This window comes from Euleptes europaea, chromosome 3 (genome assembly GCF_029931775.1).
Source record: "Euleptes europaea isolate rEulEur1 chromosome 3, rEulEur1.hap1, whole genome shotgun sequence".
Lineage (NCBI taxonomy): Eukaryota > Metazoa > Chordata > Lepidosauria > Squamata > Sphaerodactylidae > Euleptes > Euleptes europaea.
The window spans coordinates 89,550,569-89,559,183 of NC_079314.1; positions in this window are offsets into that span (position 1 = coordinate 89,550,569).

Sequence of the window (8,615 nt, forward strand, 5' to 3'; positions counted from 1 at the left end):
CATACCAGGAACAAGTGACACTATTATGGCTCCAGCCAGAACCCCTAACAGAGAGACGTATGGGAGCAAACTTACAATTCAGTATACAAATATACACTCTCATTTAATTCCTGCTATACATCTTTTCCACTGCCTGCTTCCATAATGAGATACAAGAATGCCTTTTGTGCACATGCACTACATTTACTAACAATTCAATAGTCAAAAAGGGCAAGAGTCCAGTAGCACCTTAAAGACTAACAAAAATATTTTCTGGTAGGGTATGAGCTTTCGTGGACTCTTGCCCTTTTTGACTACTGCAAACAGACTAACACGGCTACCCACTGTGAATTAACAATTCAATAGTGGGTGCTTATTTTACTTTTCTTTAAACAGATATTGGAACAAATGTGTGCACTCAGAATGCCAAGTAAAGGGAGTGGAAACTTGTCATGTTTTAAGGAAGAAGCTTTGGGAATACAACTAAGATGTGATATGCTCTCTGTATAAAGCTGACCATAGTGTGCAACAAGAACTCCAATTTCTGTTCTCTACCCTCTCCCATTCAATGCCTATAATAAAGCTGAAAATTGTCATAGTTGTTTACATTGGACAATTTATTCTGACAGCATTGTTTAGGCTGTCACCAAATTTGTAATATTTTAACAAGAAGGAAGGCAGCATGGGAAGGAAAGAAAACAGGGGGGATATAGGGGAACTCACAGAGATTATAGGAAAACTAGAGTGGATCCCGCTAAAATCTCAGCCAGCTTCTAGCTCTACCCTCCCCATCTGGTGGATATACTGGACTCTCAACAGGTACAAAGAAAAACTTAAGTGTACAAATGCTAGAGTTGTAAGAGAGCAGAAACAATTGTTTCTCATGATGTGGTCTTGCCCAGTAATGACATTGTTTTAGAAGGAAGTATACAATAGGATTAATATGACACAACACAGAAATTTAAAACTGATCTTCAAAGCCTTAGGGCCTTTCAGAGCCAGATATCTAAAGAATGATGGGTGTGGAAAGAGGTCCTAGTGATAAAAAGTTGATTTTGTGTTGGCAAAAGATGCTACCATGTCACAGTTAGGCATACAGAAAGACCAACATGGAAAACCATTAACTGAATGGGACAAAATACAGAAAAGATGGGAACAATACAGTGAAGAACTATACAGAAGAGATGAAAGGATGACAGATTCCTTCAAGGAACAAACTTTTGAAGAAGAACCTAGTTTTAGAAAGTGAAGTGAAAGCATCCTGCTTTGGCACTTTCTGCTTTAACCTTCATCAGTACTCATTTCAAGCCATCACTGTTTTCAGACAGTAATGTGGTATCATCTGCATATCTCAAATTGTTACCACCAATCCACCTTCATCTAAATCTAATCCATCTTTCCTTATACGTTCTGAGTACAGACTGAACAGACAGCAATATAAAAATACATCCTTGACTGACATCTTTGCCAATTGTAAACCATTATGTTTCTCCATATTCTGCCCTAACTGATGTGTCTTGTCCAGAGTACAGGTTGCACATCAAAACAATCAGATGCTGTGGCACACCCATTTCTTTTAAAACTAGCCATAGCTTTGCATGACCCACAAGTCAAAAACTTTGCTGTAATCTATGAAACCAAACTGATTTTCTTCTGAAATGCTCTTGTATTCTCCAGTAACCTATGTAAATTTGCAATATGATCTCTAGTGCCTCTTCTTTTTCTGAATCCAGCTTAAACATCTGACATATCTCATTTCATATATGGTAACAGTCTTTGTTGTAAGATTTTGAGCAACACTTTACTTGCATGAGAAATTAAAGCGAAATATTGTTGAAGGCTTTCACGGTCAGAATTCATTGGTTCTTGTAGGTTATCCGGGCTGTGTGACCGTGGTCTTGGTATTTTCTTTCCTGACGTTTCGCCAGCAGCTGTGGCAGGCATCTTCAGAGGAGTAACACTGAAGGACAGTGTCTCTCAGTGTCAAGTGTATAGGAAGAGTAATATATAGTCAGAAAGGGGGGGGGGTTGAGCTGAATCATTGTCCTGCAAAAAGTATCAAAGGTAATGTGCTAATCATTGTCCTGTAAGTATCAAGATAATGAGCTAATGAGGGTGTGGTATGTTAATATGGAACCATTGTATCCTGAAGTGATCTGTTAATGTGTGAAATCCAAAGCTAATCTGCATGGCTATTGTGGACTGTAGTCTTTGTTAGTCTGGAGGTTTTCAGGACAGGAAGCCTAGCCTTATTCATTCTTAAACTCTTCTTTTCTGTTAAAGTTGTGCTGATGTTTATGAATTTCAATGGCTTCTCTGTGCAATCTGACAAAATAGTTGGTAGAATAGTCCAGTCTTTCAGTGTGTTGGAATAAGACCCTGTGTCCTGTTTGTGTCAGTCCATGTTCAGCCACTGCTGATTTCTCAGGTTGACCAAGTCTGCAGTATCTTTCATGTTCTTTTATCCTTGTTTGTATGCTGCGTTGTGTGGTCCCGATGTAAACTTGTCCACAACTGCAAGGTATACAATATACTCCTGCAGAGGTGAGGGGGGTCTCTTTTGTCTCTAAGAGGAGAGACAGCAAGAATTCTACGAAAAGCAAAGCCCCCTGCTAGCAATATAACATGCAAGGAGAGAAACACCATCAAGACCCTCAATGCAGATCCAGAAATCATTATTCTACTAGCTGACAAAGGCAATGCCACGGTGATCATGAAAACAGAAGAATACAAAAAGAAGATTGAGGAACCTCTGGACCCTGCCACATACAAAAAACTAAAACGAGATCCAACTTGCAAAATTACCAGGAAAACTAGCATACTGATCAAAAAGTCCACTCTTCATCCGGACACACACAGAAAACTATGCAAGACAGAAGCACAACCACCACGATTATATGGACTACCTAAAATTCATAAGGATTCCGTCCCACTCCGACCCATCGTGAGCGCCATTGGTTCCCCAACATATAAATTTGCTAGATATTTGACCACCTTCCTACAGGACCACATCGGAAAAACCACTTCTTACATCAAAGATTCAACTCATTTCATCAACAAAATCAGTCCGTTGAGACTCAATCCACAGGACATATAAGTCAGTTTTGATGTTGTATCCCTCTTTACCAAGGTTCCAGTAAAGGACACAATCTCACTGATTAACAAGTTTTAACCTGATCTCATTAAGATCTATGCAACAGAATGATTCAATATATGACGTGAAAAATCCTTAGTTCTTATCTGTAAACACAGGTGTTTCCTAGAGTAAACCAGGCTTGTGCAAACAATATAAATTGTTCACCCTGACACGTGAAATTTGTAAAAACCCAAGTATCATGTTGCAAAAGGTAGAACTAGACCAGTTGAAAGAATTGTTACAGCCACTCCTTAAACCTGTTATATCCCATATTAGGAATATTGTTTACTTTGTTGGTTTTACCTAACAAGACCATAGCTTCTTCTCCACACGCAGAAAGCAAATATTAACTTGGCCATTTAATGGCATTTTTAGGTAAAAGAGATGCTGCTACAGCACTGGTAACAACGGTTCAGAGGAACAAGGATCATCTGGATCCCGAGGTTTTGTTCTGGTAAAGCATAAAGTTTTCTGTAGGCTTCTTAGAGTGATATTCTAAGTTATTGTAAGTATAGGGTCCTGTACAGATATTTAAAGGAGACATTGTGACCCAAAGTAGATTGAATGATGATCACATATGTAGTGTGCCCTTGTTTAGATTGCCATAAAGTATAAGAGAGGATAAGGAAAAGCCTGGCTAGAGAGGAAAATGTCTCTGGGGTTGTTTTCTTCACTAATTTTTTTACCACAACCTGTGCTCCAGTGTCTAAACCTCAGACAGGAATTTTAGTTTGACCTAATTAGTAGATGGTGAGTAAATTGATCAAGGCTACTTAGCTTATGTCTCAGCTGGGAGCTGAATCCTGTGTAAGTCAAAGAATCTGGCTCATTGCACCATACTAGCTAACTTTGGGACAAGATAGGGCTCCACAACCTTCATACTGCCACGGGGATAAATGGGAACTCAAATGAAACTGGTAAATTATTAATCTTGAAAATTAGCAGCAGTATTTTACATCCCTAAAACAAACTCTACCATGGCACTCAAACTGTAAAAAATTGTTTGTTACTTTCTTCTTCTCCATTATGAAGTTCCTCATGGATAGGGCTGCCAACCCCCAGGCACTAGCTGGAGATCTCCTGCTATTACAACTGATCTCCAGCCGATCGAGATCAGTTCACCTGGAGAAAATGGCAGCTTTGGCAATTGGACTCCATGGCATTGAAGTCCCTCCCCAAACCCCACACTCCTCAGGCTCCACCCCAAAAACCTCCCACCGATGGCAAAGAGGGACCTGGCAACCCTACTCATGGAAGAAATATTCCTGTTTTGGAGCACACCAGCCATTCAATAGGTATTTATGCAAAACTTCGGATCTCTCTCACCACAGAGATTTTTTCTAATACATCTCTTAGTCTGCATCATAGCATTAAAACCAGATCAACAGTTTATATCCAAGCTCTGTACAAAGGAGATAACAATGTCAGATTCCTAGGTGCTAACTTTGTCAAGGATTTTTCCAGCCAGCGCTCTGAGTGATAAAGACCAGGCTTCCACTGTTTTCCAAACTGAATTTAAAAATTTAAGCTAGCAAAAATCTATTTCTATCTCAAGCAGTTTGTTTTCTTTTGCCTGGCTACTTAGCAGGAAAGAGTATTTGACTTCTTAAGGGGGAAAAGTTGCTTTATTTCCCCATAACAATTAAAACAGAACACTTCTATTTCTATTTAAGTATTTACACCTAAAGAAACCAAGCAACTTCTGAAATTCAGCTATCCTTCATTTTTCAGGAAGTAAGAAGTACCAAACAGATACCATGTCAGAAGAACTTCCTCATATGGCCTTAAAGAGGTTTGGAGCCAACTGTACTGCTATTAGACCTCAGTAAAACTCTTTTGAGTTGTTCCAGTAAATTTTCCCTTGTCTGCATTAGTATTTTCTTGCCTAGGCATTTACAAAAGATATTTGATTTCACTGTTTTTACAAACCTCTGAAATTCATTCCTATGCAAGGCACTATAATAAGAAGGGTAGACTATAAATAACACAAATAAACATGTGCAAGTTAACCTTATGCATACTTACTCGGAGGTAAAAGAGGAATCTTGCTGCACCTTAAAGACTAATAAGTTTTTATTCTAATATAAGTCTTCATGAACTAGGACCATTTCGTCAGACGTACACACATTAGATTCAGTGGGACTTACTCCCAAGTAAGAGTTCACAGAATTCCAGTCTTAGCAATTAAGTCATATTGAATAAAGGATCAGGTTATTAAGTCACAATTCTGTGCAGTTACTTGGGAACAAGACCTACAAAACTAAGGGGACCTTACTTTTTAGTAAACATGAATTAAACTTTTAAAGGCAAGTACATGGTCTCTTAGAGTGAACAACTTCAAAGGGAAACAGACAACGTAACAGAAGGGAGAAAATCTGAAACAAAAGGAGTCTGGAAACACAGGAAGATCTTATCAAAAAGAAAAATGAACAGAGCACAAACAGGCACTGAACAAATCCAATTAAATCTGATCATGAATGTTTTGAAAAAAAATGAGTCAGAAAATTGCAGTGTGGACCTGTGAGTCACCAGATACATACAAAAAGAAAACTTTCAATGAGACATATGAAAAAAGATCAGTATCATTCCAGTTTAAGGCGAAGCAAGCACATTTGATAAAATTAAATTACAAACTACAATACAACTCAGTATTAATTTAGCTTTTCATTTTCTCATGCATTAGCCTTTAGAATTTACAAAAATCAAAGCCAGACCTTGATATGGAAAAATTTCAACAGATCTATTAAAATTCAAACCATGCAGCTGCTGTTCTGGCAAATACTAAGCTCAAACCAGATCCCTGCAACAGAAATGCGATCCAAGAAGTCTCAGATTATTTGGAGAAGGGAGGACTCGAAAGAATATGTCAGAAGGCAAGTCTAGACGGGAAAAGGATTTGGACATTTACTGGGGGTGGATAGAATGCTGCCTCATGACACTTATATGGATTGACCTGTATATGAATTTGGTACAGCTTGTTTTGGGTACTGGAGATCTTGCTGCATTGACTGTGGCAAGACCCGCTTGTCTGTCTGTAATAACACATGATTATGAGCATCTCTTCTGCACACTCCCTTCTTGAAAAAGTTAAGCACACAGTTACAGGGTTTACTGAAGGATTAGTAAATTGTAAACATGGAAATGAGAGAGAGGCAGAACAGATAGGAGGTCTCACAGTAGCAGATCGAGGAAAAAAGCACCGCACAGGTTGCTCTGTGTCAAGTTTCCTCTGGCTCTGAGTCATTAAAACATATGAATCAAGTGTGTGACAGCTGCCCCCAAAGTGCCTCTTACTAATGATCAACTTGTATGGGGCATCCCTGATAAATGTAAATTATCTACTGCCCTGACCTGGATGGCCCAGACTAGCCCGATCTCATCAGATCTTGGCTGCTAAGCAGGGTCAGCCCTGGTAGGTGGGTGGGAGACCAAGGAATATCAGGATCCTGACAGGGAGGCCGGCAGGCAATCATAAACCTCCTCTGTTAGTCTCTTACCTTGAAAACTCTATGGGGTCACCATAAGTTGGCTGCGACTTGATGGCACTTCACACAAACACAAATTAGCTACCATTCATTTTCAAGCAGAACCACCACCGAGGGCCCCTACCTTCTTAACTGGCCACCCAACTTCACTCTAACCTTTCCACAGATGTGTACATTTTATGATCAGCAATATCTCGACTTACGTGTCGCCATCAGTCTTGTGTGTGTGTGTGGGTTTTTTTGTTTTGTTAAAATGCATACTAACATGTTTGCTTTAATTAAGACCAGATTCTTGGCCAGCCCTGAAGTGTTGCTGCTTTGCCCAGCGCCAGCGGATCTCCCGCCTTCCAGCGCTGCAACCTCAGCTGCAGTTTATGCTTCCCAGCCAGCCTAGGAGACGGTCTTAATTGAGGAGGGGGCGAAAAGGGCACGGAGACGTTACTCCTTCTCAGTCCACGATCCCAACCCACCCTGACACCGCGCGACTCGTCCTCCGTCTGCGCCTCAGCTGCTATTCACCGACCTTCCTCCTTTTTTTTCTACCCAGTCGTGCTTGGGCCGATCCTTCGGCCGGCTGCCCCCCTCAGCTGTCCACCCCGCCATCTCCTTCCTTCACGCCTTCTGGTGCTCGCCGACCGCCTATTCCATATGGGTGAACCAACCCCACCGTGCTCCCTCTCGGAGCTGCCGCCGCTTACCCCTCACTCTCCCCCGCGAGGGGTGGTCTCAGCCGGCAGCCTCCTTTTCCTCACCTCAGCCCCAAACACCCACCTTCGCGCAGCGCTTCTGCCCGCTCGGGATTCACCCCTCAGCCAGTTCCTGTCAGAGAGACCTAAACCATGACGCATGCGCAGCTATAGGTGGCCACTTGGAAGGCGCAGAGGCCTATGGGAACTGTAGTCTCCAAGAATCCCCTTCTCTTCACGTTATGGCTACGTTTTCCTGCCCTGCAGCGGCCGTTCCTTTCCTGAGATCTCGGTGGACAAGGTCCAGCTTCGCTGGCGACCCCTGCAGGCCTCTCGCAGAAATGCAACTTCTCTGTCAGGATCGTGATAAAGGCCCCGTTAGCAAGCCGAGGGCGGCAGGAAAAGAGGGAGACCCAACAAGAGATGGACGGACTCAATAAAGGCAGCCACAGCCTTCAATTTGCAAGACCTGAGCAAGGCTGTCAAAGATAGGACATTTTGGAGGGCTTTCATTCATAGGGTCGCCATGAGTCGGAAACGGCTTGTCGGCACTTAACAGGCACACAGCAAGCCGTCTCGGAGTCCGGAATGTCCACAGGTGGAGCTCCAAGACTGCAAAACCCGAGCTCGCGGCGGGGCCTGGGCTTAAAACAGAGCCCTGCAACTGAGGGCTATCTGGCTGAGGAAGTAACGTAGAGTCTTCCATGGATGGTTTAGAGCAGGGGTGGGGAACCTTTTTTCCGCCAAGGGGCATTTGGATATTTATAACATCATTCGTGGGCCATACAAAATTATCAACTTAAATATTAGCTAACCAATACGTTTCTACATGGCCCAGGTGGGAAAGGGTTAACACAGTTTCTTGGGCAGTCCTAGCAGCTCCATAGCTAACAACTCTTCTGCAAGGGGGGGAAAAGGTTCCTTTTCTTGGCAAAACAAACTCACATCTGCCTTGAATAGAGGCTATTCCTGTCCGCGGGAGGGGATGGATCACCAGTCTTAGATCCTTCTGAGCTAGAGATCTGCCAGCACCCAAAAAGGGCCAGACCAAATGATTTCACGGGCCTTAAACGGCCCTCGGGCCTGACGTTCCCCACCCCTGGTTTAGAGCCTCGGCAAGGCGCCAGCCTCAGTTGCTGTAAAGTTAAGCGCTCCTACAGAACAATGAGCTCCGTCCTTTCCCACCACGAAGAACTGTCTGTTGTGGTCAATGTAGGACTGCCAGGTCCCCTGTCGCCACCAGCGGGCGATTTTGGGGGCGGAACCTGAGGAGGCCGGCGTTTGGGAGGGACTTCAATGCCATAGAGTCCAATTGCCAAAACGGCCATT